General features: G+C 45.8%; 1 long non-coding RNA gene across 2 annotated transcripts in view; it reads right to left on the bottom strand.

Annotated features, from left to right (window-relative positions):
• LOC147123910 (uncharacterized) overlaps positions 1-26564 on the bottom strand; it is a 114684-nt gene that overhangs the window by 2701 nt on the left and 85419 nt on the right. The window contains exons 1-2 of one of the 2 annotated variants that reach the window (XR_015073249.1): positions 17686-17792; positions 9158-9311 (exon numbers count right to left, since the gene is read on the bottom strand). This is a non-coding gene — a long non-coding RNA (uncharacterized LOC147123910). Of the gene's footprint in view, positions 1-9157; positions 9312-17685; positions 17793-26564 lie in introns of those variants that run through there. The other variant, XR_015073246.1, reaches the window with a different exon arrangement.

The following is a 26564-nucleotide window of genomic DNA, read 5'->3' as shown; positions in this document are numbered from 1 at the left end:
AGCAGCCCCTTATTCTAAGACTATGCACCCTAGTTCTAGTTTCACCCATCATTGGGAACATCCTCACCGCATCCACCCGATCAAGCCCCTTCACAATCTTATATGTTTCAATAAGATCGCCTCTCATTCTTCTGAACTCCAATGAGTAGAGTCCCAATCTACTCAACCTCTCCTCATATGACCACCCCCTCATCCCCGGGATTAACCGAGTGAACCTTCTTTGTACTGACTCGAGAGCAAGTATGTCTTTTCTTAAGTATGGACACCAAAACTGTATGTAGTATTCTAGGTGCGGTCTCACCAATACCTTGTATAACTGCAGCAATACCTCCCTGTTTTTATACTCTATCCCCTAGCAATAAAAGCCAACATTCCATTGGCCTTCTTGATCACTTGCTGCACCTGCATACTAACCTTTTGAGTTTCGTGCACCAGGACCCCCAGATCCCTTTGTACTACAGTACTTTCCAGTTTCTTGCCATTAAGATAATAACTTGCTCTATGATTTTACCTGCCAAAGTGCATAACCTCACACTTTCCAGTATTGTATTCCATCTGCCAAATCTCTGCCCACTTACTTAGCCTGTCTATGTCACTTTGCAGGTTTTTTATGTCCTCCTCACTCATTACTTTCCCTCCCATCTTTGTATCATCTGCAAACTTTGATATGTTACACTTGGTCCCCTCCTCCAAATCGTTAACATAGATTGTAAAGAGTTGGGGACCCAGCACTGACCCCTGCGGAACACCACTAGTTACTGATTGCCAGTCTGAGAATGAACCATTTATCCCAACTCTCTACTTTCTGTTGGAGAGCCAATCCTCCACCCACGCCAGAATATTACCCCCAATCCCGTGATTTTTTATCTTGAGCAATAATCTTTTGTGTGGCACCTTGTCAAATGCCTTTTGGAAGTCTAAATACACTACGCCCACTGGTTCTCCTTTATCCACCCTGTATGTTACTTCCTCAAAGAACACAAGCAAATTTGTCAAACAGGACTTCCCCTTCATGAAACCATGCTGACTTTGTCCTATTAAATTATGTTTATCCAAATGTCCCATTACTGTCTCCTTAATAATGGACTCTAACATTTTACCAACCACAGATGTTAGGCTAACAGGTCTATAGTTTCCAGCCTTCTGCCTACTACCCTTTTTAAATAAGGTTGTTACATTTGCAGTTTTCCAATGTGCCGGGACCTTTGCTGAGTCCAGGGAGTTTTGGAAAATCATTACCAATGCATCCACATCCCTACCGCCACTTCCCTCAAGACCCTAGGATGTAAGCCATCAGGTCCAGGGGATTTATCCGGCTTGAGTCCCATTATTTTACCAAGTACCACTTCCTTAGTGATTTTAATCGTATTTAGCTCCTCTCCCCCGAGAGCCCCCTGTTTGTCCAGTGTTGGGATACTCTTCGTGTCCTCTACCGTAAAGACTGATACAAAATATTTGTTCAGCGTTTTTGCAATCTCCATGTTTCCCACCATTAATTTCCCGGTCTCATCCTCTAAGGGACCAACATTTACTTTAGCCACCCTTTTTCTTTTTATATAACTATAGAAACTTTTGCTATCTGTTTTTATATTTTTTGCTAATTTACTTTCATAATCTATCTTCCCTTTCTTAATCAATCTTTTAGTTATTTTTTGCTGTCTTTTAAAGACTTCCCAATCTTCTATCCTCCCACTAGATTTGGCTACCTTATATGCCCTTGTTTTTAGTCGGATACTATCCTTAATTACTTTACTTAGCCACGGATGGCTATCTTTTCTTTTACACCCTTTTTTCCTCAGTGGAATATATATTTTTTGGAAGTTGTAAAATAACTCCTTAAATGTACACCACTGATCATGTATCGTCTTACCCTTTAATCTATTTTCCCAATCCACTCTACTCAATTCCGCTCTCATACCTTCATAGTCTCCTTTATTCAAGCTCAGCACGCTTGTTTGAGATCCAACCTTCTCACCCTCTACTTGAATATGGAATTCAACCATGTTATGGTCACTCATTCCAAGGGGATCCTTTACTAGGACATTTTTAATTAATCCTGTCTCATTACACAGGACCAAATCTAAGGTTGCTTGCCCCCTGGTCGGTTCAGTTACATACTGCTCAAGAAACCCATCCCTAATACACTCAATGAACTCATCCTCAAGGCTGCTCTGCCCAATTTGATTTGTCCAGTTAATATGATAGTTAAAATCCCCCATAATTATAGCTGTTCCCTTATTACAAGCCTCAACTATTTCCTGATTAATACTCCGTCCAACAGAGTTGCAACTGTTCGGAGGCCTATAGACTACGCCCACTAGTGTTTTTTTCCCCTTATTATTCCTTACCTCCACCCAAACTGTTTCACTATCCTGCTCCTTTGACCCAATATCATTTCTCTGTATTACAGTGATTCCTTCCTTTATTAACATAGCCACCCCACCTCCCCTCCCTTCCTGCCTGTCCTTCCTGATTGTTAAATAACCTGGTATGTTTAATTCCCAGTCATGATCACCCTGCAGCCATGTTTCTGTAATGGCCACAAGATCATACCAATATGTAGTTATTTGTGCCGTTAACTCATTCATTTTGTTACGAATGCTACGTGCATTCAGATAAAGAACTTTCAAATATGTTTTGTGACACTTAGTTCCTGTTTTTTCCCCTTTTACTACTTTACCTTTTACTCCATTCCTTCTGTCCCTTCCTGACACGTTCTGTTTTTTAATTTCCCCACTGCTACCTAAGTCTATGACCTTCTCCGTTGTCATTTCTGTTATTTGCTCTCTAGAAACCTTCCCCCCACTAATTAGTTTAAAGCCCTCTCTACAGCCCTAGTTATATGATTCGCCAGGACTCTAGTCCCAGCACTGGCCAAGTGGAGTCTGTCCCAACAGAACAGCTCCCTCCTGTCCCAGTACTGGTGCCAGTGTCCCAAGAAGCAAAACCCATTTCTCCCACACCAGTCTTTGAGCCACGCATTTAACTCTTTAATTTTATTTATCCTAGCCAAATTCGCTCGTGGCTCAGGTAATAATCCAGAGATTATTACCCTTGAGGTTCTGTTTTTTAATTTGGCCCCTAGCTGCTCATACTCCTTTAACAGAACCTTCTTCCTTGTCCTATCTACGTCGTTTGTACCAACATGGACCACGACTACTGGATCCTCCCCCTCCCACTCCAAGTTTCTTTCCAGCCCAGAAGAGATGTCCTTAACCCTGGCACCGGGCAGGCAACACAGCCTTCCGGACTCCCGCTCTTGACTGCAGAGTACCCTATCTATCCCCCTACCACTACAACAATTCTTTTTACTCCCTCCACTTGAATGGCCCCTTGTACCACGGTGCTGTGGCCAGGTTGCTCATCCTCCCTGCAGTCCCCGCTGCCGCCCTCACAGGGAGTAAGAACCTCGATCCTACTTGACAAGAGCAAGGGCTGCGGCTCCTTCAACACGACATCCTGGACCCCTGTACCTTCCTCACTTGTGTGGTGTATGTGCCTTTAAGAGCAATTATGGTGTATGTGCCTTTAAGAGCCCCAGGTGTGCGTAATGCCGGTAATTGCCACTTGGGCTATATAAGCCTGTGTATTGTGTATATCCTTTAGAAACCCCCCGCCAGACTTGCTTAGTAAATACCTATGAACCAACTCCTGTCTTCAGTGTCTTTATCTACACACGGACACTACAGTGGCGATGAAGTGGAAACGGACTTACCTGCAATTCGGCAGCACCTCAAGGACATCGATTCCTCCAGCGTCCAGAAGACTCAAGGAAGTAAGAGAAACTGTGGTTTCACCAGCTGGCCAAGCTGGTGACAGGTACTGCGCTAATCCTTCCTGGGCGTCAGGCTGGAGCTCCAGCGGCGGGCTCTACAGCTGAGACAGGCAGCGAAATCGGAGGCAAGCAATAACGGACTGGGAGGGTGCACTCGAGGGACGGCCGGCGCGGCAAGCAGGTCAGCGTTTAGACCTCCGTCGGGAACGAGTCTCCAACAGTGAATAAACGGAAACAGCGTTGTTATCGGTAGCAGCGGCGGGAAAGCGCGGGAAGCGCCATATCGTTGCTACAGAGAAAAAAAAAGCGCGGGAAGCACCATATCTTTTCTGAAATGCCTAAATCTGGTAATATTGAGGCTTTTGATGGCGAAATAGAAGATTGGACCACATACGTGGAAAGAGTAGAGGTTTATTGCACTGCAAATGGAATAACAGATGAAAAAAAAGCTTCAGTACTTCTGAACTTAATGGGCGCAAAGACATACGGGCTGTTACGAAATTTAATCACTCCAGCCAAACCAAAGGACAAGACTTTTAAAGAAATTGTTGATACCCTGCAGGAGCATTTAAACCCAACACCGCTGCTGATAGCGGAACGATTCAAGTTCTTCAAGAGAAATCAACACAAGAATGAAAGTAACGCTGATTACCTAACCGAATTAAGAAAGCTATCAAAGTACTGCCAATTCGGAGCAGGACTATCGGATTATCTTCGAGACAAATTTGTTTGCGGTCTCTTAAGTGAAGGAACACAAAAAAGACTGCTTTCTGAAAAAGATTTAACATTGGACAAAGCTTTCAGTATGGCTGTATCATACGAAGCAGCAGCAAAAGGAGCTGCAAAGATACAACAAGAGACACAGGACTTCGGCACTCATAAAATGACACAGGAGTTCGGAAGATGTTATCGCTGCGGCAGATCCACCCATAACCAGAGGGACTGCTGGTTCAAGGGCAAAGCATGCAGGCAATGTGGTAAGATTGGACACATTGCACGGGTATGCCAATCTGGACAAAATAAATCCACTGACAGAAAACAAAAAATCAATAAAGAAAAGTACAGGAAGGTACAAATGATGACGGACAATAGCTCTGAAGACCAGAATAGCGATAGCGACTCCGGAAACAAGAGACTAAGCTGTCTCAAATTACATAATGTACTTGCCAAAGAGGATTACCAAACCATTTGGGTTACCCTCACAATAGCAGGGTCCCCAGTTAAAATGGAGCTAGATACAAGATCAGCTCTAACCGTAATAAATCGACGAGATTACGAGAGGCTATTTTCGCATATACCTCTAAAAGACACATCCAATATCTTAAAAACATATACGGGGCAGTAAGTCTACCCCAAAGGAAAAATAAGGGTGCCTGTGGTATACAACGGCAAAGAAATACAAAAGTTGTATTTATACATTCTACAAGATGGTGGTCCACCGTTGTTGGGACGTGAATGGATAAGGAAGATACGTTTAGACTGGCACTCCATTCAGGCACTGACGGTGACCAGTAAGGAAAAAAACAATGATGACATCATACCTGAACGATTAAAACACATCTTGGCCAACGCCAAAGAAGTGTTTCAAGAGAAACTAGGAACCTTGAAAGGCATCACCGCCTCAACAAAAGTGGAAGATACAGCAATTCCAAAAATTTTTAAGGCAAGACCGGTGCCATACGCAATACGTCCGGCAGTCGAGGCAGAGCTGAAGAATTTGGAAAAGGCAGGCGTATTATCCAAAATAGATTGGAGCGAATGGGCAACACCCATCGTTCCAGTCATGAAAAAAACATTGAAAAATAACTCTGAGGAACAGAAAAAAATTCGCATCTGTGGGGACTTTAAGGTGACTGTAAACCCGGTCCTTCACACGGTACAGTATCCTCTTCCGAGGATAGAAGATATTTTCGCCTCACTATCCGGAGGGAAACGTTTCACAAAAATTGACTTGGCACAGGCATATCTACAGATGGAGGTTGAGGAGACCTCTAAAAAGTATCTCACAATAAACACACACAAAGGCCTGTACCAGTACAATCGACTGGTTTTTGGAATAGCATCAGCTCCAGCTATCTGGCAAAGAGCTATGGAGCAAGTCCTGCAAGGGATTCCGGGGACTCAATGCTACCTAGACGACATCCTTATAACAGGAGAAAATGACAACGAGCACCTTGCCAATTTGGAGCAGGTGCTCACTAGGCTGAAAGAACGGGGCCTACGAGCAAATCGCCCCAAGTGCGAATTTTTCCAAAATCAGATATCATATTGTGGCCACATAATTAATAAGGAAGGGTTGCATAAGTCACCTGAAAAAATTGAAGCAGTTATAAAAGCCCCAGCACCTGAAAATGTTTCACAATTAAGGTCATTCCTGGGATTAATAAATTACTATCATAAATTTTTACCGAACTTATCAACTATTCTACACCCTCTTAATGATCTTCTACAGACAGGAGTGATTTGGAAATGGAACGAAGACTGTAAACATGCCTTCCATAAATGTAAAGACTTAATCACATCCGAGAAAATTTTGGCTCATTACAACCCATCACTACCAATCAGACTGGCGTGTGATGCATCCCCTTACGGCATAGGAGAGGTATTGTCCCATAGATTCCCTGATGGCTCGGAACGGCCGATAGCTTTTGCGTCACGCTCATTGAACTCAGCTGAGCGTAACTATGCCCAGATAGACAGGGAAGCACTCAGCCTGGTATGGGGAGTGAAGAAATTCAACCATTACCTACACGGACAAAAATTTACCTTGCTGACTGACCATCAACCCCTCATCTCCATATTCAACCCTAAAAAAGGTGTCCCCATTATGACGGCACAAAGACTACAGAGGTGGTCCCTTTTTCTAGGGGCACACCAATACAACATTGAATACAAAGGGTCAAAACAGCATGGGAATGCTGACGGTTTATCACGCCTACCGTTGCCAACGATAGAAGAGGCACCTACAGTAGACCCAGTCGAGATATTCCACTCTACCATAGTGGAATGTCTACCGGTGACAAATTCTGCCATTGAAAGGGAGACAAGAAATGACCCTACTCTCTCACGGGTCTACGATTTAACAGTGAAGGGATGGCCAGCACATGGCGAACCACTGTTGCCAGCATTCTCGCAAAGAAGAGAACAGCTGTCAGTGTGCCGAGGAACCTTGATGTGTGGATCCAGAGTGGTGATTCCACCCAAACTCCAGGATAAAGTGCTAAAGGAGCTTCACGAGGGGCATCTGGGTGGAGTGAAAATGAAGAACCTAGCTAGGGCGTTTGTATGGTGGCCAGGTATCGATGGAGACATCGAAGACATGACCAAGAGCTGCCTAGGATGCCAGAAGGTCCAAAATGCTCTGCCACAGGCCCCTCTACATCCATGGGAGTGGCCCTCATCTCCCTGGCAAAGGGTGCACATCGACTTTGCTGGTCCATTTATGGACTCAATGTTCTTAATCGCAGTTGATGCACACTCCAAGTGGCCGGAGGTAATAAAGATGTCCTCCACCACCACGGAAAAAACCATCACAGTATTAAGGACCATATTTGCCAGGAATGGGCTGCCGGAGCAGATATGTTCTGATAATGGACCGCAATTTGTGTCCGAAGAATTCAGAAAGTTCTTAAAGAACAATGGGGTAAAGCACTACACGTCCGCCCCATACCATCCCGCCACCAATGGATTGGCTGAAAGGTTTGTCCAGACCTTCAAGAAGGCCATCAAGGCCATGGGTAATGAAGACATAAAACTTCAGCACAAGGTGGATAACTTCTTATTTGCATATAGGAATGCAACGCATATGGTTACTAACCAAACTCCCGCCATGATGTTCTACAATAGAAACCTAAGATGCCGGCTGGATTTGGTCAAGCCCAACATCCGAAGGGACGTGGAGAACCGGCAGTTTCAGGGCATGAATGAAAGGCCAACTAGGGCCTTCCAGATAGGCCAACCGGTTTTGGCCCGGGACTACCGTACCGAGAAATGGCAGCCTGGAACTATCTGCACACGATTAGGACCACTGATGTATACCGTGGACATCGGAGACAGCATAATAAGGCGCCATGCTGACCAAATCATCAAGTCATCCAAAAAGGGACAACCTACACCACCACTCTATACATCTAACGATGAAGTAGAGATACCCATATCTACCTCCGATCCGGTGATACTGGAGCCCGATGAACCCGACACTGGCCTTCAAGCCGAATCAGCCTTGCCAGAAGAACCTACTACACCACCAGAAACTACTACACCCCCGAGGCGTTATCCGGACCGAGTCAGGAAGCCTCCTGAGAGACTAACTTATAATTAATTAATACAGCAATGTATATTATTTTGCATATAACATGTAATTAATAATTACTTAAAATATGATGTACTAGATGGCTAGAAGGGGAGGAATTGTGGTGTATGTGCCTTTAAGAGCAATTATGGTGTATGTGCCTTTAAGAGCCCCAGGTGTGCATAATGCCGGTAATTGCCACTTGGGCTATATAAGCCTGTGTATTGTGTATATCCTTTAGAACCCCCCCCCCAGACTTGCTTAGTAAATACCTATGAACCAACTCCTGTCTTCAGTGTCTTTATCTGCACACGGACACTACAACTTGTAGTCACACTGTCCTGTCCCTGACCACGGACTACATCTGCAGTAATTAATTTCATAGGTGTGAACACCTCCTGAAACATAGAGTCCAGGAACTTCTCCCCCTCCCTGATGTGTCGCAGTGTCTGAAGCTCGGTCTCAAGCTCTTTAACATGGAGCTTGAGTTCCTCTAGCAGCAAACACTTATCGCAAATGTAATCACCGTGAGCCTCAATGGGGTCCACCAGCTCCCACATTTCGCAACAGTGACACATCACCTGTTCACCCATATCTGTGTAATTAATTAAATTTCTTATTATTAGTTATGAAGACCCTCTGCCCCGATATAGATGATAATATTACACCACTATTTAATAGGACATACCAACTTAAAGGTATAGAAGAGAAAGAAGAGGACCTACAAACCAGCTGATCACCAACATCCCTCGTGAATACTGTCTCGGGGACCTGTCCGGTTGAATTGTCTCACTGCTCCACATCCGCAGTGTTGGATTAGTCTGAGAGTGGGAAGCAAAACAGAGCAAGAAACACCCCCTCACCTCCCACTTGCCCGAACTCTCCACTTACCAAACTCTACTTACACACAATGCGACCGCACTCAGCGCTACTGCACTAAGCACGCCCCTTTTTATACCCGGATTCTACTTCCGGTTTAAACTCCCCAACAGCTTAATTTACTCTAAAAAATTTAACTTACAACAAATAATTCACTTTTTTACTCACTAAAATTCAATAAATGCATTTAAAAGACTTTTTCTGCCACTTACCAAAGTCTGCTTAAACTCAATGCGACTTGTCCCGTGATGACAAGTGAAAGTCTGCATTTGAAATTTTGCATTCTTTGTTTATTCTTTAATATATGGTTGGAGCGGTTAAGTCTCCCATTCATGGGTATCGATTGTGTTATTAATTCATGTTTATCTGAGAGGGAACACAAAAACAAGAAGAGCAGAAAAAAGATTAATTTAGAGGAGGGATCCCCTGGAAAGACTGTACCACTCTTTGGAGGAGACAAACATTCCTCCATTTAGGCACACAGCCTTATTTTCAGAGGCTGCGTGCCATCAGCAGAGCTTTGTTCACTGCCAACATGTGTCGGGAAACTAGTTGGATCTCGAGTGCAAGAAGCTCTCTGTATCTGGTTTTCCTGGCAACATTTTGGGCTGGTTTTAGAGACTTGCTTCTGGCATCTACCCACCCATTTAATCTCCTCCCACAGCCCATGTACACTCTCCCCTATCATGGAATCTACCCACCCATTAAATCTCCTCCCACAGCCCATGTACACTCTCCCCTATCACAGACTCTACCCACCCATTTAATCTCCTCCCACAGCCCATGTACACTTTCCCCTATCATGGACTCTACCCACCCATTTAATCTCCTCCCACAGCCCATGTACACTCTCCCCTATCATGGATTCTACCCACCCATTTAATCTCCTCCCACTGCCCATGTACACTCTCCCCTATCATGGACTCTACCCACCCATTTAATCTCCTCCCACAGCCCATGTACACTCTCCCCTATCAAGGACTCTACCCACCCATTTAATCTCCTCCAACAGCCCATGTACACTCTCCCCTATCATGGACTCTACCCACCCATTTACTCTCCTCACACAGCCCATATACATTCTCCCCTATCATGGACTTAACCACCCATTTAATCTCATCCCACAGCCCATGTACACTCTCCCCTATCATGGACTCTACCCACCCATTTAACCTCCTCCCACAGCCCATGTACACTCTCCCCTGTCATAGACTCTACCCACCCATTTAATCTCCTCCCACAGCCCATGTACACTCTCCCCTGTCATAGACTCTACCCACCCATTTAATCTTCTCCCACAGCCCATGTACACTCTCCCCTATCATGGACTCTACCCACCCATTTAATCTCGTCCCACAGCCCATGTACACTCTCCCCTATCAAGGACTCTACCCACCCATTTAATCTCCTCCCACAGCCCATGTACACTCTCCCCCATCATGGACTCTACCCACCCATTTAATCTCCTCCCACAGTCCATGTACACTCTCCCCTGTCATAGACTCTACCCACCCATTTAATCTCCTCGCACAGCCCATGTACACTCTCCCCTATCATGGACTCTACCCACCCATTTAATCTCCTCCCACAGCCCATGTACACTCTCCCCTATCATGGACTCTATCCACCCATTTAATCTCCTCCCACAGCCCATGTACACTCTACCCTGTCATAGACTCTACCCACCCATTTAATCTCCTCGCACAGCCCATGTACACTCTCCCCTATCATGGACTCTACCCACCCATTTAATCTCCCACAGCCCATGTACACTCTCCCCTATCATGGACTCTACCCACCCATTTAATCTCCCACAGCCCATATACACTCTCCCCTATCATGGACTTAACCACCCATTTAATCTCGTCCCACAGCCCATGTACACTCTCCCCTATCATGGAATCTACCCACCCATTTAATCTCCTCCCACAGCCCATGTACACTCTACCCTGTCATAGACTCTACCCACCCATTTAATCTCCTCCCACAGCCCATGTACACTCTCCCCTATCATGGAATCTACCCACCCATTTAATCTCCTCCCACAGCCCATGTACACTCTCCCCTATCATGGAATCTACCCACCCATTTAATCTCCTCCCACGGCCCATGTACACTCTCCCCTGTCATAGACTCTACCCACCCATTTAATCTCCTCCCACAGCCCATGTACACGCTCCCCTATCATGGACTCTACCCACCCATTTAATCTCCTCCCGCAGCCCATGTACACTCTACCCTATTATGGACTCTACCCTCCCATTTAATCTCCTCCCACAGCCCATGTACACTCTCCCCTATCACGGACTCTACCCACCCATTTAATCTCCTCCCACAGCCCATGTACACTCTCCCCTATCATGGACTCCACCCACCCATTCTATCTCCTCCCACAGCCCATGTACACTCTCCCCTATCATGGACTCTACCCACCCATTTAATCTCCCACAGCCCATATACACTCTCCCCTATCATGGACTTAACCACCCATTTAATCTCGTCCCACAGCCCATGTACACTCTCCCCTATCATGGAATCTACCCACCCATTTAATCTCCTCCCACAGCCCATGTACACTCTCCCCTATCACGGACTCTACCCACCCATTTAATCTCCTCCCACAACCCATGTACACTCTCCCCTATCATGGACTCTACCCACCCATTTAATCTCCTCCCACAGCCCATGTACACTCTACCCTGTCATAGACTCTACCCACCCATTTAATCTCCTCCCACAACCCATGTACACTCTACCCTATCATGGACTCTACCCACCCATTTAATCTCCTCCCACAGCCCATGTACACTCTCCCCTATCACGGACTCTACCCACCCATTTAATCTCCTCCCACAACCCATGTACACTCTCCCCTATCATGGACTCTACTAGGGTTGCAAAGGGGTGGAAAGTTTCCGGTAAATTTCCGGAAATTTTCCACGGGAAGTTTAGCTTAGGAATTTTGGGAATTTTGCCCAATAAAGCACATGCTAGCATAATATTGTTTTTTTTGTATTTCTTTTTTTTCCACAGGTCCTCTCTTAAAATTACTAACAGAGATGGAATCTTAATTATTAAGGAATTTCTTAATCAATATATGTTTATCTTCTTACTTGGCTTGTTTTAATAATTACAAGTTTTGTGTGTGACTGTGAACAAATGTGTCCTGATTGGTTGGATGAGTGGCTGAGCGATTAGCTCCCTCTATTTGTAATATTTGCGTATCGAATTGTGATTGGCCTGCAGGCATCTGTAAGACTGCTATAGTTTTTTTAAGATCCAGGTTAGGGGTCCTGAGGGAAGTCATTTTGTTTTCTGCTGATGTTGTGATGATGCAGTAAGTAAATCAGACTTTATACCAAATAAACCAGTTACTTGTTGAACTCTGTTGTCCTTCAATTTAAAATATACAAAATAATACACTATTGGTGATGTAGCGTCGTGTGTGTACAGGTCATGCTTCCATCACATGGAGCATCAGCAAAAATGTACTCACCCTGTTGCAATCGTGCTGATCGACCGCAGTTCGACACAGAGATGAATGCCCTTTATTTCTCTGCATAGAACAATGCCACGTTTACCGTCGGATGTGTGGAAGCATTTTACCCCAGGCATTAAAGATGGAAAGACTGTGTACATGTGCAAACACTGTAGAAAGCCATATGTAAAGAATGCCACAAAGATGCAGCAGCATTTATCCAACGATCTTGGATCACAAAAGGTCTTTGCAGTAGTTACTGACAATGCTGCGAATATGAAGGCTGCTTGGTCTCAAGTGGAGGAGGCCTACCCTCATATTACGTCTATTGGGCGCGCAGCTCATGGGCTTAACCTGCTCCTCAAGGACATCGTGGGTTTGAGATCCATGGAAGCACTGTACAAGAGAGCGAAGCAAGTTGTTAAGTATGTCAGGGGAAAACAGGTAGTTGCAGCAACCTACAACTCCAAGCAAATGACAAAGAACAAGAACACCACACTGAAGCTGCCCAACAACATTAGATGGGGTGGTGTTGTCATAATGTACAACAGCCTTCTGGAGGGTAAGGAGTCACTGCAAGAAATGGCAATATCCCAGTCTGGGGATATGGAAACCACCATCAAGAAAATACTGCTGGATGACGTGTTTTGGGAGAGAGTGGTTAGCAGCCTTAAAGTACTCTCACCAGTAGCATCTGCAATTGCTCAGATTGAAAGAGATGACGCTGTCTTGTCAGATGTTCTCAGGCTTTTTACTGATTTAAAAGAACAAATCAGCATTGCCCTACCCACATCCCTGCTGCTCAAAGCAGAGAAGGCAATTGTTCAATTCATACAGACGCGTCAAGAATTTTGTGTCAAGCCGATTCATGCTGCAGCATACCTGCTGGACCCAAAGCATGTTGGGAGACCAAAACTTTCTGGAGAACAGATCAACAGCGCTTACAGTGTGATTTCTACCCTCTCACACCATCTCAATCTGGATGTGGGCAAAGTTCTGGGAAGTCTGGCAAAGTTCTCTACCAAGCAAGATCTTTGGAATGGGGATGGGATATGGGAATCATGCAAGCATATCAGTGCACATACCTGGTGGAAGGGACTTTGTGCATCTGAGGCCCTGTCACCTATTGCATTGGTGATACTCCAAATCCCACCTTCATCAGCGGCCTCTGAACGAAACTGGTCACTTTTTGGGAATACGCATACAAAGGTGCGCAACAGGCTGGCTAACAAGAGAGTGGAGAAACTGGTGGCTATCCGGGCGAACCTACAACTTATTGAGCCAGATACAGAAGTGTCCACCACACAGCTAGACACTGACACAGAGGAGGAAATGGACACGTCAGAGCCAGAGTCCGAGAATCAGGAGGAGCAATGAGGAGTAGAAGACTCAGAAGACTCATGAGTAGAAGACTCAAAGGGACAAAATAAGGACAAATTACAGGCTAAATAAGCTGACGCTCTTTTTATTTTATTTTAGATGGGTCTTTTTTGTGGGGGTTCAATAAAGTTCAAAATTATAACCTAAATAAAGTTTTGAAAGCCTGTTTTTATTTGTATGGAACAGTATGTCTATTTTGACGACAAAGATAATATAAGGGTCAGAGACAAAAACCATCAGTGTGCAAAAAAACTCAAAATTCCCATAAATTCCCAAAATTCCCATGGAAAGTTTCCTCTTTTAAAAATTCCCAGAATTTTGCAACCCTAGACTCTACCCACCCATTTAATCTCCTCCCACAGTCCATGTACACTCTCCCCTATCACGGACTCTACCCACCCATTTAATCTCCTCCCACAGCCCATGTACACTCTCCCCTATCATGGACTCTACCCACCCATTTAATCTCCTCCCACAGTCCATGTACACTCTCCCCTATCATGGACTCTACCCACCCATTTAATCTCCTCCCACAGCCCATGTACACTCTCCCCTATCATGGACCCTACCCACCCATTTAATCTCCTCCCACAGCCCATGTACACTCTACCCTATCATGGACTCTACCCACCCATTTAATCTCCTTCCACAGTCCATGTACACTCTCCCCTATCACGGACTCTACCCACACATTTAATCTCCTCCCACAGCCCACACTCTCCCCTTTGACGGACTCTACCCACCCATTTAATCACTTCCCACAGTCTATGTACACTCTCCCCTATCATGGACTCCATCCACCCATTTAATCTCCTCCCACAGCCCATGTACACTCTCCCCTGTCATGAACTCTACCCACCCATTGAATTCAAAGACCAAATGGATGAGCTACAGAATTTGTTCATCCCAGTTTGGCATAAAAATAAAACAAAAAAGGTGACTCAACCGTGGCTAACAAGGGAAATTAGGGATAACATAAGATCCAAGGAGACGACATATAAATTGGCCAGAAAAAGCAATAATCCTGAGGATTGGGAGCAGTTTAGGATTCAACAAAGGAGGACAAAGGGATTAATTAAGAAAGGGAAAATAGAATATGAGAGTAAGCTATCAGGGAACATAAAAACTGACTGTAAAAGCTTTTATAGATATGTGAAGAGAAAAAGATTGGTGAAGTCAAGCGTAGGTCCCTTACAGTCAGAATCAGGGGAATTTATAATGGGAAACAAAGAAATGGCAGACCAACTAAATTCATACTTTGGTTCTGTCTTCACAAAGGAGGACACAAATAACCTCCCAGAGATGCCGGGGAACATAGGGCCTGATGAAGGGGTGGAACTGAAAGAAATCAGTATTTGTAGGGAAATGGTGTTAGGAAAATTGATGGGACTAAAGGCCGATAAATCCCCAGGGCCTGATAATCTACATCCCAGGGTACTTAAGGAAGTGGCCCTGGAAATAGTAGATGCATTGCTGGTCATCTTCCAGAACTCGATAGACTCTGGAACGGTACCCATGGATTGGAGGGTAGCTAATGTTACCCCACTATTCAAAAAAGGTGGTCGAGAAAAAGCGGGGAATTATAGACCGGTAAGCCTGACATCGGTAGTGGGGAAAATGCTAGAATCTATTATAAAAGATGTAATAGCAGAGCAGTTGGTAAGCAGTGACAGGATCGGACAAAGTCAACATGGATTTACAAAAGGTAAATCATGCTTGACTAATTTACTGGAATTTTTTGAGGATGTAACTGGTAAAATAGATAAGGGAGAACCAGTGGATGTGGTGTATTTGGACTTTCAGAAGGCTTTCGATAAGGTCCCACATAAGAGATTAGCGTGCAAAATTAAGGCACATGGGATTGGGGGCAAGGTATTGACTTGGATAGAGAACTGGTTGGCGGACAGAAAGCAAAGAGTTGGAATAAACGGGTCGTTTTCCGAGTGGCAGGCAGTGACTAGTGGGGTACCGCAAGGATCGGTCCTAGGACCCCAGCTGTTCACAATATATATTAATGATCTGGACGAGGGAATTGGATGTAATATCTCCAAATTTGCAGACGACACAAAGCTGGGTGGGAGGGTAAGCTGTGAGGAGGATGTCGTGAAACTCCAGTCCGATTTGGACAGATTGGGTGATTGGGCAGAAACATGGCAAATGCACTATAATGTGGATAAATGTGAGGTTATCCACTTTGGTGGCAAAAACAGGAAGGCAGATCATTATTTGAATGGCAAGAGATTGAAAGGGAAGTGCAAAGAGCCCTGGGTGTTCTTGTGCACCAGTCGCTGAAGGTAAGCATGCAGGTGCAGCAGGCGGTTAAGAAGGCAAATGGTATGTTGGCCTTCGTAGCAAGAGGGTACGAGTACAGGAACAAGGATGTCTTGCTACAGTTGTACAGGGCCTTGGTGAGACCGCACCTTGAGTACTGTGTGCAGTTTTGGTCGCCTTACCTGAGGAAGGACGTTCTTGCCATGGAAGGAGTGCAGCGAAGATTCACCAGGCTGATACCTGGGATGGCAGGAATGACGTATGAGGAGAAATTGTGTCGATTGGGCTTATACTCACTGGAGTTTAGAAAATTGAGAGGGGATCTCATCGAAACTTAGAAAATTCTGTCAGGCCTGGACAGACTAGATGCAGGAAGGATGTTTATGATGGCCGTGGAGTCCAGAACCAGGGGTCATAGTCTAAGGATAAGGGGTAAGCCATTTAGGACTGAAATGAGGAGGAATTTCTTCACCCAGAGAGTGCTGAACCTGTGGAATTCTCTGCCACAGAGGGCGGTGGAGGCCAGTTCATTAAATATATTCAAAAAAGTGTTGAATATATTTCTTAAGGCTAAAGGGATCAAGGGATATGGGGAGAAGGCAGGGACAGGGTACTGAATTTGGATGATCAGCCATGATCTCATTGAATGGCGGAGCAGGCTCGAAGGGCCAAATGGCCTACTCCTGCTCCTATCTACTATGTTTCTACGTTTCTATCTCCTCCCACAGCCCATGTACACTCTCCCCTATCATAGACTCTACCCACCCATTGAATCTCTTCCCACAGCCCATGTACACTCTCCCCTATCATGGACTCTACCCACCCATTGAATCTCCTCCCACAGCCCATGTACACTCTCCACTATCATAGACTCTACCCACCCATTGAATCTCCTCCCACAGCCCATGGACACTCTCCCCTATCATGGACTCTACCCACCCATTTAATCTCCTCCCACAGCCCATGTACACTCTCCCCTATCATAGACTCTACCCACCCATTGAATCTCCTCCCACAGCCCATGTACACTCTCCCCTATCATAGACTCTACCCACCCATTTAATCTCCTCCCTCAGCCCATGTACACTCTCCCCTATCATAGACTCTACCCACCCATTGAATCTCCTCCCACAGCCCATGTACACTCTCCTCTATCATGGACTCTACCCACCCATTTAATCTCCTCCCACAGCCCATGTACACTCTCCCCTATCATAGACTCTACCCACCCATTGAATCTCCTCCCACAGCCCATGTACACTCTCCCCTATCATGGACTCTACCCACCCATTTAATCTCCTCCCACAGCCCATGTACACTCTCCCCTATCAAGGGCACCGATGTTGCTGGAATAGATGGCAGCTGAAGTTGAGATGACAGAAGCGATCTGTCAATGGTGAGAGAGGTTGCTCCAAGGAGGTCACAGTGGATAGAGAGTTTACTCCAAACACTTCCAAACTGCATACAGCTCAAAAGTGTCTTCCAAACCCTGAAGGCTCAAGCTTCTGACACTGGAAAGTGACCAGCTGTGAAATGGTAGCTTTCAGACCGCTTTTGCAGCCCTCACCTATTCACAGCAAAGGGGAGACACAGAGAACCCGACCTACTTACCTGACGTGATCTCCGAACGACGTGAACCCCGTAAAAAATGTGGTAAAATAGAAATAGGCTGGCAAAATAGTAGTTAACAAGCACTTAACAAGCAGTTAAATATCTTAAATGCCTCCCCCACCGCTTGGTGTCTGGTCTGTTCTGAAATCACAGACCTGACACTTTGGAAACTTACATGGAGGCGGGTTCCCAACCCGCTGTCAATCATTTCGATTTTGACAGCAGACCCGCCTCCAAACACACCCTCTGAGCGCCGGCAAAACTCAGCCCATGGACTCGACCCACCCGTTTAATCTCCTGAGGGAAAGAACTGCAATTCTCTCAATCCAAAATGTTAATGAATCAAAGCTCTAGAATATTCAATGCAACCTCACATCCTCCATTCTTAATGCTGACATGAAAATTCCACAATCCCATCATATTCCACACAACATTTCATTATCCTTCACTTTGCCCCTTGTACTGGTGTCTCTGCCAGGTTTCCACTGCTCCATCTGGTTTGAAGATTACTGAGCTGACAGCACAGATAAATTACCTTGTGAGATAAACAAGACGGTGGGCACCTCTTAACATATTAAGGAGGCGAGAGAGGAAAGTTTGAATCATTTAGATTCAAAATATCCTTTCTTGATGGGATGACAAAAACAATACAGCTCAGCTTTCAAACTTCTGTCAGGAAGGATATTGCCAGTCGACGCAGCTCAGTGCAAAGTTGTGTGTTATGACCATGCCAGGCCACAAGATGGTGATGTGGGATTTAATAATGAGCGAGGTTTTCAGTGTAATCAGCTGAGGAACAAAACAACAACCCTTCTTGGCAACCAAGCGGGTGATCAGACAAAGCCATGTGACTTCAGGCCTTGCACCATTTTTCTTATTGATTCATCGAGTTATGTGGAACTAGGTTTTCCACAGCAGGTGTCAGTATTGCCAAATCTCGTGAATCCATCGTGAGAGACGCGGTTTCGGAGTGAAACATAGAAGATAGGAGCAGGAGTAGGCCATTCGGCCCCTCGAGCCTGCTCCGCCATTCAATGCGATCATGGCTGATCATCCAAATTCAGTACCCTGTCCCTGCTTTCTCCCCATATCCCTTGATCCCTTTAGCCTTAAGAAATATATCTAACTCCTTCTTGAACATATTTAATGAATTGGCCTCCACTGTCTTCTGTGGTAGAGAATTCCACAGGTTCACCACTCTCTGGGTGAAGAAATTCCTCCTCATCTCTGTCCCAAATGGCTTACCCCTTATCCTTAGACTGTGACCCTGGTTCTGGACTCCCCCTGCTGGCGAGGTGACAGCATGGCCACCGATCCACCTGCTCCTGCTCCGATTTCTTATGTTCTTGAGTCGGTAGTTGGTTAGTGACGGCCGAATGTGCTTCCAGTCCGGGAGCAAAGGTCAGCGAGGGGTCGAGAAAGAAAATAGAAACTTACGATTTCTATAACAAATCTCATGGATTTTTAAGATGTCTCTTGATTTAGGAGGCGGAGGAGGTTGGCATTACAGGGTGCAGAAGACTAGATTTTGTAGATTTTTTGTTACTGCACTGATAATATGAGCAGCTCAGTAAGGGTCACGGTGAAATCTGACCAGCTAGGTGTCAACAACCACATTGTCACAAAGAAATTATAAGTTAATTTCAATGAATGTACATCAGATTGCTTCCTAGTGCTGGTACAAACCAGGTGATGCGGGGCTGGTGCTCGGCCATAGGCTCTTGTCATGTTATAATCCCGAGCAGGCCTCAAATACATGTACTCGGTGATCAGCAGGCACTGCCAATGACAGCCTCGGATTGACGAGTCTGCTTTTCTGCCTCTCCACCTCGTCTCCAGATCAAAGGGCATTCCCCAGCGGAACACCAGTAGCAAGAGCTCCAGCAAAACCAAACAACAGCAACAACCTAATGTATGAGGACTACTCAAACTTACTGTGTGTGTATGGAAGTGAGCAATTTCAGTGGTGGGTAATGAAAGAATGTGTCAGGTACAGCACGGGTTAGATACTAAAGCTCCCTCTACACTGTCCCATCAAACACTCCCGGGGCAGGTACAGCACGGGTTAGATACAGAGTAAAGCTCCCTCTACACTGTCCCATCAAACACTCCCAGGGCAGGTACAGCACAGGTTAGATACAGAGTAAAGCTCCCTCTACACTGTCCCATCAAACACTCCCGGGGCAGGTACAGCACGGGTTAGATACAGAGTAAAGCTCCCTCTACACTGTCCCATCAAACACTCCCAGGGCAGGTACAGCACAGGTTAGATACAGAGTAAAGCTCCCTCTACACTGTCCCATCAAACACTCCCAGGGCAGGTACAGCACGGGTTAGATACAGAGTAAAGCTCCCTCTACACTGTCCCATCAAACACTCCCAGGGCAGGTACAGCACGGGTTAGATACAGAGTAAAGCTCCCTCTACACTGTCCCATCAAACACTCCCAGGGCAGGTACAGCACGGGTTAGGTACAGAGTAAAGCTCCCTCTACACTGTCCCATCAAACACTCCCAGGGCAGGTACAGCACCGGTTAGATACAGAGTAAAGCTCCCTCTACACTGTCCAATCAAACACTCCCGGGGCAGGTACAGCACGGGTTAGATACAGAGTAAAGCTCCCTCTACACTGTCACATCAAACACTCCCAGGGCAGGTACAGCACGGGTTAGATACAGAGTAAAGCTTCCTCTACACTGTCCCATCAAACACTCCCGGGGCAGGTACAGCACGGGTTAGATAGAAAGTAAAGCTCCCTCTACACTGTCCCATCAAACACTCCCAGGGCAGGTACAGCACGGGTTAGATGCAGAGTAAAGCTCCCTCTACACTGTCCCATCAAACACTCCCAGGGCAGGTACAGCACGGGTTAGATACAGAGTAAAGCTCCCTCTACACTGTCCCATCAAACACTCCCAGGGCAGGTACAGCACGGGTTAGATACAGAGTAAAGCTCCCTCTACACTGTCCCATCAAACACTCCCAGGGCAGGTACAGCACGGGTTAGATACAGAGTAAAGCTTCCTCTACACTGTCCCATCAAACACTCCCAGGGCAGGTACAGCACGGGTTAGATACAGAGTAAAGCTCCCTCTACACTGTCCCATCAAACACTCCCAGGGCAGGTACAGCACGGGCTATGTTTTGGCTTTTTTTCTTATTTACTTCAGTGTTTTTTGTTTCAGACTACTATTGTACTTCCTAATTCCTTATGTCTCAGAGGGAGTATTTTCACTTGCCTTTATATGTCGGTAATTTAATTGCGTGCCCAAGGAACAGAGAGGGGAATCTTTTAAGTTTATTTTAGATACTGGTTTTATTGCATGATCCTCCGTATCTTCAAAAGGCACCAGAATAGCACAACCCTTGAATTTAGTTTCAGCTTTAACTGCTAAACTAACTTATTAAACAGTAAAAGAATGAATAGTGGTCATAACATATATTTTTACAATATTTAAGCAAGCTAGCTCCTCGTAAATAAGTAGTTTACAACTGCTGAGTTAAACTGACAGAAAGGTAACAGTAGTTTTCTTCACCATCTGAAGAAACTATCTGGCCTTGCATTGTGTCATCAAAAGCTACGAACAGGCTCAGCAATTTGAACAAGGCAGGTTGGTAAATGCCTTCAGAAAAAGTGAGCGGTAGCAAACTGATTTAAATAACTTGGTGAAATACACAAAGAGCTGTCAATTTTTTTTATTCGTTTATGAGGTGTGGGCATCGCTGGCAAGGCCGGCATTTATTGCCCATCCCTAGATGCCCTTGAGAAGGTGGTGGTGAGCCGCCTTCTTGAACCGCTGCAGTCCGTGTGGTGAAGGTGCTCCCACAGTGCTGTTAGGGAGGGAGTTCCAGGATTTTGACCCAGCGACGGTGAAGGATCGGCCGATGTATTTCTAAGACAGGATGGTGTGTGATGGAGAGAGTTATCTACCGAGGCTATTTTTAACAAAAAAATTTTTTTTTTAATCAAGAAATGTGCAGTATACAGTAATTGGGTACTCACCTACAGAATGTTGTGTTAAATGGATGATGGAAGATGCTTGATTAAGTACAGTACTGCCAGTTGAGGGTAATGCAATGCAATGACTACCGGCAGCGTGAGAGTCAGACTCCTGTTACAGGGGTATTGAGGTGTTCCAACTTCCGACAGTGCCAAGAAGCCGAGTAGTGGCAGTTTGGGGAACTACCCCCACTGACTAACTCAGTCACCGCGGGAGACTCGGACTCTGCAACATTCCCGGTTATTGAGGTGTTGTTTTAGGAGTGAGAATTTTGCCGGTTACATAGAAACATAGAAGATAGGAGCAGGAGTAGGCCATTCGGCCCTTCGAGCCTGCTCCGCCATTCAATGAGATCATGGCTGATGATCCAATTTCAGTACCGTGTCCCTGCCTTCTCCCCATACCCCTGGATCCCTTTAGCCTTAAGAAATATATCCAACTCCTTCTTGAATATATTTAATGAATTGGCTTCCACTGCCTTCTGTGGTAGAGAATTCCACAGGTTCACCACTCTCTGGGTGAAGAAATTCCTCCTCGTTTCTGTCCTAAATGGCCTACCCCTTATCCTTAGACTGTGACCCCTGGTTCTGGACTCCCCGACCATCGGGAACATCCTTCCTGCATCTAGTCTGTCCAGTCCTGTCAGAATCTTATAAGTTTCAATGAAATCCCCTCTCATTCTTCTAAACTCCAGCGAGTACAAGCCCAATCGTCCCAATCTCTCCTCATGCGTCATTCCTGCCATCCCAGGTATCAGCCTGGTGAATCTTCACTGAACTCCTTCTATGGCAAGAACAACCTTCCTCAGGTAAGGCGACCAAAGCTGCACACAATACTCAAGATGTGGTCTCACCAAGGCCCTGTACAACTGCAGCAAGACATCCTTGTTCCTGTACTCAAACCCTCTCGCTACAAGATAATAGAGAATTCCGGATATTTAGGTGCCGTTTAAACGAGAGTTTCCTGTATTATTCCACTGCTTTAACTTAAGTGTCAGCCATGGCTCAGTGGGCAGCATTCTCGCCTCTGAGCCAGAAGGTTGTGGGTTCGAAATCCCACTCTAGAAACTTGAGCACAACAATCTCAGCTGACACTCCAGTGCAGTGCTGAGGGAGCGCTGCACTGTCGGAGGTGCTGTTTTTCGGATGAGACATTAAAACAAGGCCCCGTCTGACCCCTCAGGTGGATGTAAAAGATCCCATGGCACTGCTTGAAGAAGAGCAGGGGAGTTTTCCCCGGTGTCCTGGCCAATATTTATCTCTCAACCAACAACACTGGCCATTTATCTCATTTCTGTCTCTGGAATCTTGCTGTGCACAAGTTGGCTGCCACGAATTCCCGACATTACAACATTGACCACACTTCAAATTGTACTTTATTGGCTGTAAATCGCTTGGGACGTTCTGAGGTGCTATATAAATGTGTGTTCTATCTTTCCGCTTTACTTATTCCCCTATAATGGGAAATGACTACCTCTGTCCGCTGTTGACAGTGAAATGGAGAATAGCTTTAAGAAGAATGTGTCTATGATTTTACTATCAATCTATGGCCAATTTTCCTTCACAATGTCTGTTTAATAATTCAGCAACAACAACGTGTATTTATATAGTGCCTTTAACGTAGTAAGACGTCCCAAGGCGCTGCACAGGAGTATTGTAAGACAAAGAATTTGACACCAAGCCACATAAGGAGAAATTAGGGCAGGTGACCAAAAGCTTGGTCAAAGAGGTCGGTTTTAAGGAGCGTCTTAAAGGAGGAAAGAGAGGTAGCGAGGCAGAGAGGTTTAGGCAGGGAATTCCAGAGCTTAGGGCCTAGGCAACCACCTACAAAGTAGTTAACAACCCGTCTGAAAAAGAAACATTCATCAAAACTGCTGCAGGCAAAGAGAGGACAAATGGGGGTAGAAATTACTTTGCTGGATCCAAAATGTGCGCCACAAAGTTGAATTCTGCAGCTCGACGTTCCTTGCTGGAAGCGTTCCTGATATCATATTGGTTTGGGTGCTCAAAAGGTACCCTTGGTGGTCACCAGCAACAAACACAGGCATCAGTTACCTGTTCTAGTGCTACGAGAGGTGGCTCCCCAGTGGCTACAGCTTGGGAGGTGGAAGGTTGCTGAATCTCCAGTGAGAGTCCTTGAGATGGCCATAGTGGACCACCTCAAGGAGCTGTGACCGGTGATGACTGCTGGGGCTCGGCTTCAGCTGTCCCAGGTGGCTGTCTGGCACCAACAAGGGCACTGGTTGAAAGGCTTGTGGGGAGCAGGCGTGTTGTCCTCCTGAGAGAGGACAGCAGGTGCCTCTCCCATGGAGCCAATGCTATTCTTAAGCTGTTGAGCCTCAGCACTATCACTGCTCTGTGCAAGAAGAGAGTGCAGGTGTGCTGGGAGGCTCTTGAAGCATCTATCCATGCTCTCCTTCAGGTTTTGCTTTGAGGACATGAATGTCAGGGTAGAATAGAGTGTGAAAGGTGGCAGAGGTGTGAGCAGGTGAAGGAAGTAAGAGTGAGGAGAGTAGCAGATGTAGAGTGTTGCAGTTGGAGCAGAAGGAAGTGGAGTAAAGTGTGCTGCAGCGATTGGAGGAGAATGGTAATTGTCCCTAACCCACGGCTTCTACCACTTAGAAGGACAAGGGCAGAAGGTGCATGGGAACACCATCACCTCCAAGTTCCCCTCCAGGTCACACATCATCCTGTCTTAGAAATACATCGGCCGTTCCTTCACCGTCGCTGGGTCAAAATCCTGGAACTCCCTCCCTAACGGCACTGTGGGAGCACCTTCACCACACGGACTGCAGCGGTTCAAGGCGGCGGCTCACCACCACCTTCTCAAGGGCAATTAGAGATGGGCAATAAATAGGAACATAGGAACAGGAGGAGGCCATTGAGCTCTTCGAGCCTGTTCCGCCATTCATTGAGATCATGGCTGATCTATGACCTAACTCCGTGGATGTGGTGTATTTGGACTTTCAGAAGGCTTTCGATAAGGTCCCGCATAAGAGATTAGCATGTAAAGTTAAAGCACATGGGATTGGGGGTAAGGTACTGACTTGGATAGAGAACTGGTTGGCAGGCAGGAAGCAAAGAGTTGGAATAAACGGGTCTTTTTCCGAGTAGCAGGCAGTGACTAGTGGGGTACCGCAGGGATCGGTGCTTGGACCCCAGCTATTCACAATATATATTAATGATCTAGACGAGGAAACTAGATGTAATATCTCCAAGTTTGCAGACGACACAAAGCTAGGTGGGCGTGTGTGCTGTGAGGAGGATGCCAAGAAACTCCAGTGTGATTTGGACAGGTTGGGTGATTGGGCAGATGCATGGCAAATGCAGTATTATATGGATAAATGCGAGGTTATCCACTTTGTGGCAAAAACAGGAAGGCAGATTATCTGAATGGCAATAGATTGGGAGAAGGGGTAGTGCAACGAGACCTGGGTGTCCTTGTGCACCAGTCGCTGAAGGTAAGCATGGAGGTGCAGCAGGCAGTTAAGAAGGCAAATGGTATGTTGGCCTTCATAGTGAGAGGGTTTGAATACAGGAGCAAGGATGTCTTGCTGCAGTTGTACAGGGCCTTGGTGAGACCACACCTTGAGTATTGTGTGCAGTTTTGGTCACCTTATCTGAGGAAGGATGTTCTTGCCATGGAGGGAGTGCAGCGAAGATTCACCAGACTGCTACCTGGGATGACAGGAATGACGTATGAGGAGAGATTGGAGGAGGGGACCGAGTGTAACATATCAAAGTTTGCAGATGATACTAAGATGGGAGGGAAAGTAGTGAGTGAGGAGGACATAAAAAACCTGCAAGGGGACATAGACAGGCTAAGTAAGTGGGCAGAGATTTGCCAGATGGAATACAATACTGGAAAATGTGAGGTTATGCACATTGGCAGGAAAAATCGTAGAGCAAGTTATTATCTTAATGGCAAGAAATTGGAAAGTACTGTAGTACAAAGGGATCTGGGGGCCCTGGTGCACAAAACTCAAAAAGTTAGTATGCAGGTGCAGCAAGTGATCAAGAAGCCCAATGGAATGTTGGCTTTTATTGCTAGGGGAATAGAATATAAAAACAGGGAGGTACTGTTGCAATTGTACATGGTATTGGTGAGACCGCACCTGGAATACTGCATACAGTTCTGGTGTCCATACTTAAGAAAAGACATACTTGCTCTCGAGTCAGTACAAAGAAGGTTCACTCGGTTAATCCCGTGGATGAGGGGGTGGACATATGAGGAGAGGTTGAGTAGATTGGGACTCTACTCATTGGAGTTCAGAAGAATGAGAGGCGATCTTATTGAAACATATAAGATTGTGAAGGGGCTTGATCGGGTGGATGCGGTGAGGGTGTTCCCAATGATGGGTGAAACTAGAACTAGGGGGCATAGTCTTAGAATAAGGGGCTGCTCTTTCAAAACTGAGATGAGGAGAAACCTTTTCACTCAGAGGGTGGTAGGTCTGTGGAATTTGCTGCCCCAGAAAGCTGTGGAAGCTACATCATTAAATAAATTTAAAACAGAAATAGACAGTTTCCTATAAGTAAAGGGAATTAGGGGTTACGGGCAGCGGGCAGGAAATTGGACATGAGTCTAGGTTCGGAACGGTCATGGCCCTGTGGGTAGCGGAGCGGGCCCAGGGGCCGTGTAGCCTGATCCTGCTCCTATTTCGTGTGTCTAATTCTGTTAGATTTCAGGAGTTGGTTCTATTCCTGTTTCTGGCTGGGGTGGAGATCACCTTTTACAGAAGGTAAGTACTGTAGAAAATATAGGGACAGAGTGATCTCCTGGACGAGTTTCGATCGCCTAGATGGGTCGGAGAGGAATTTCCCAGATTTTTTCTCCCAAATTGGCCATTGGGTTTTGATGCGCTATCAATTACTCATA

The sequence above is a fragment of the Somniosus microcephalus genome, chromosome 1 (assembly GCF_052327205.1).
Source record: "Somniosus microcephalus isolate GS21.2 chromosome 1, FLI_Smic_1.0, whole genome shotgun sequence".
NCBI classification, from domain to species: domain Eukaryota; kingdom Metazoa; phylum Chordata; class Chondrichthyes; order Squaliformes; family Somniosidae; genus Somniosus; species Somniosus microcephalus.
Note: the sequence above shows the minus strand (reverse complement) of the source record. Positions and strands in the feature narration are given on the sequence as shown.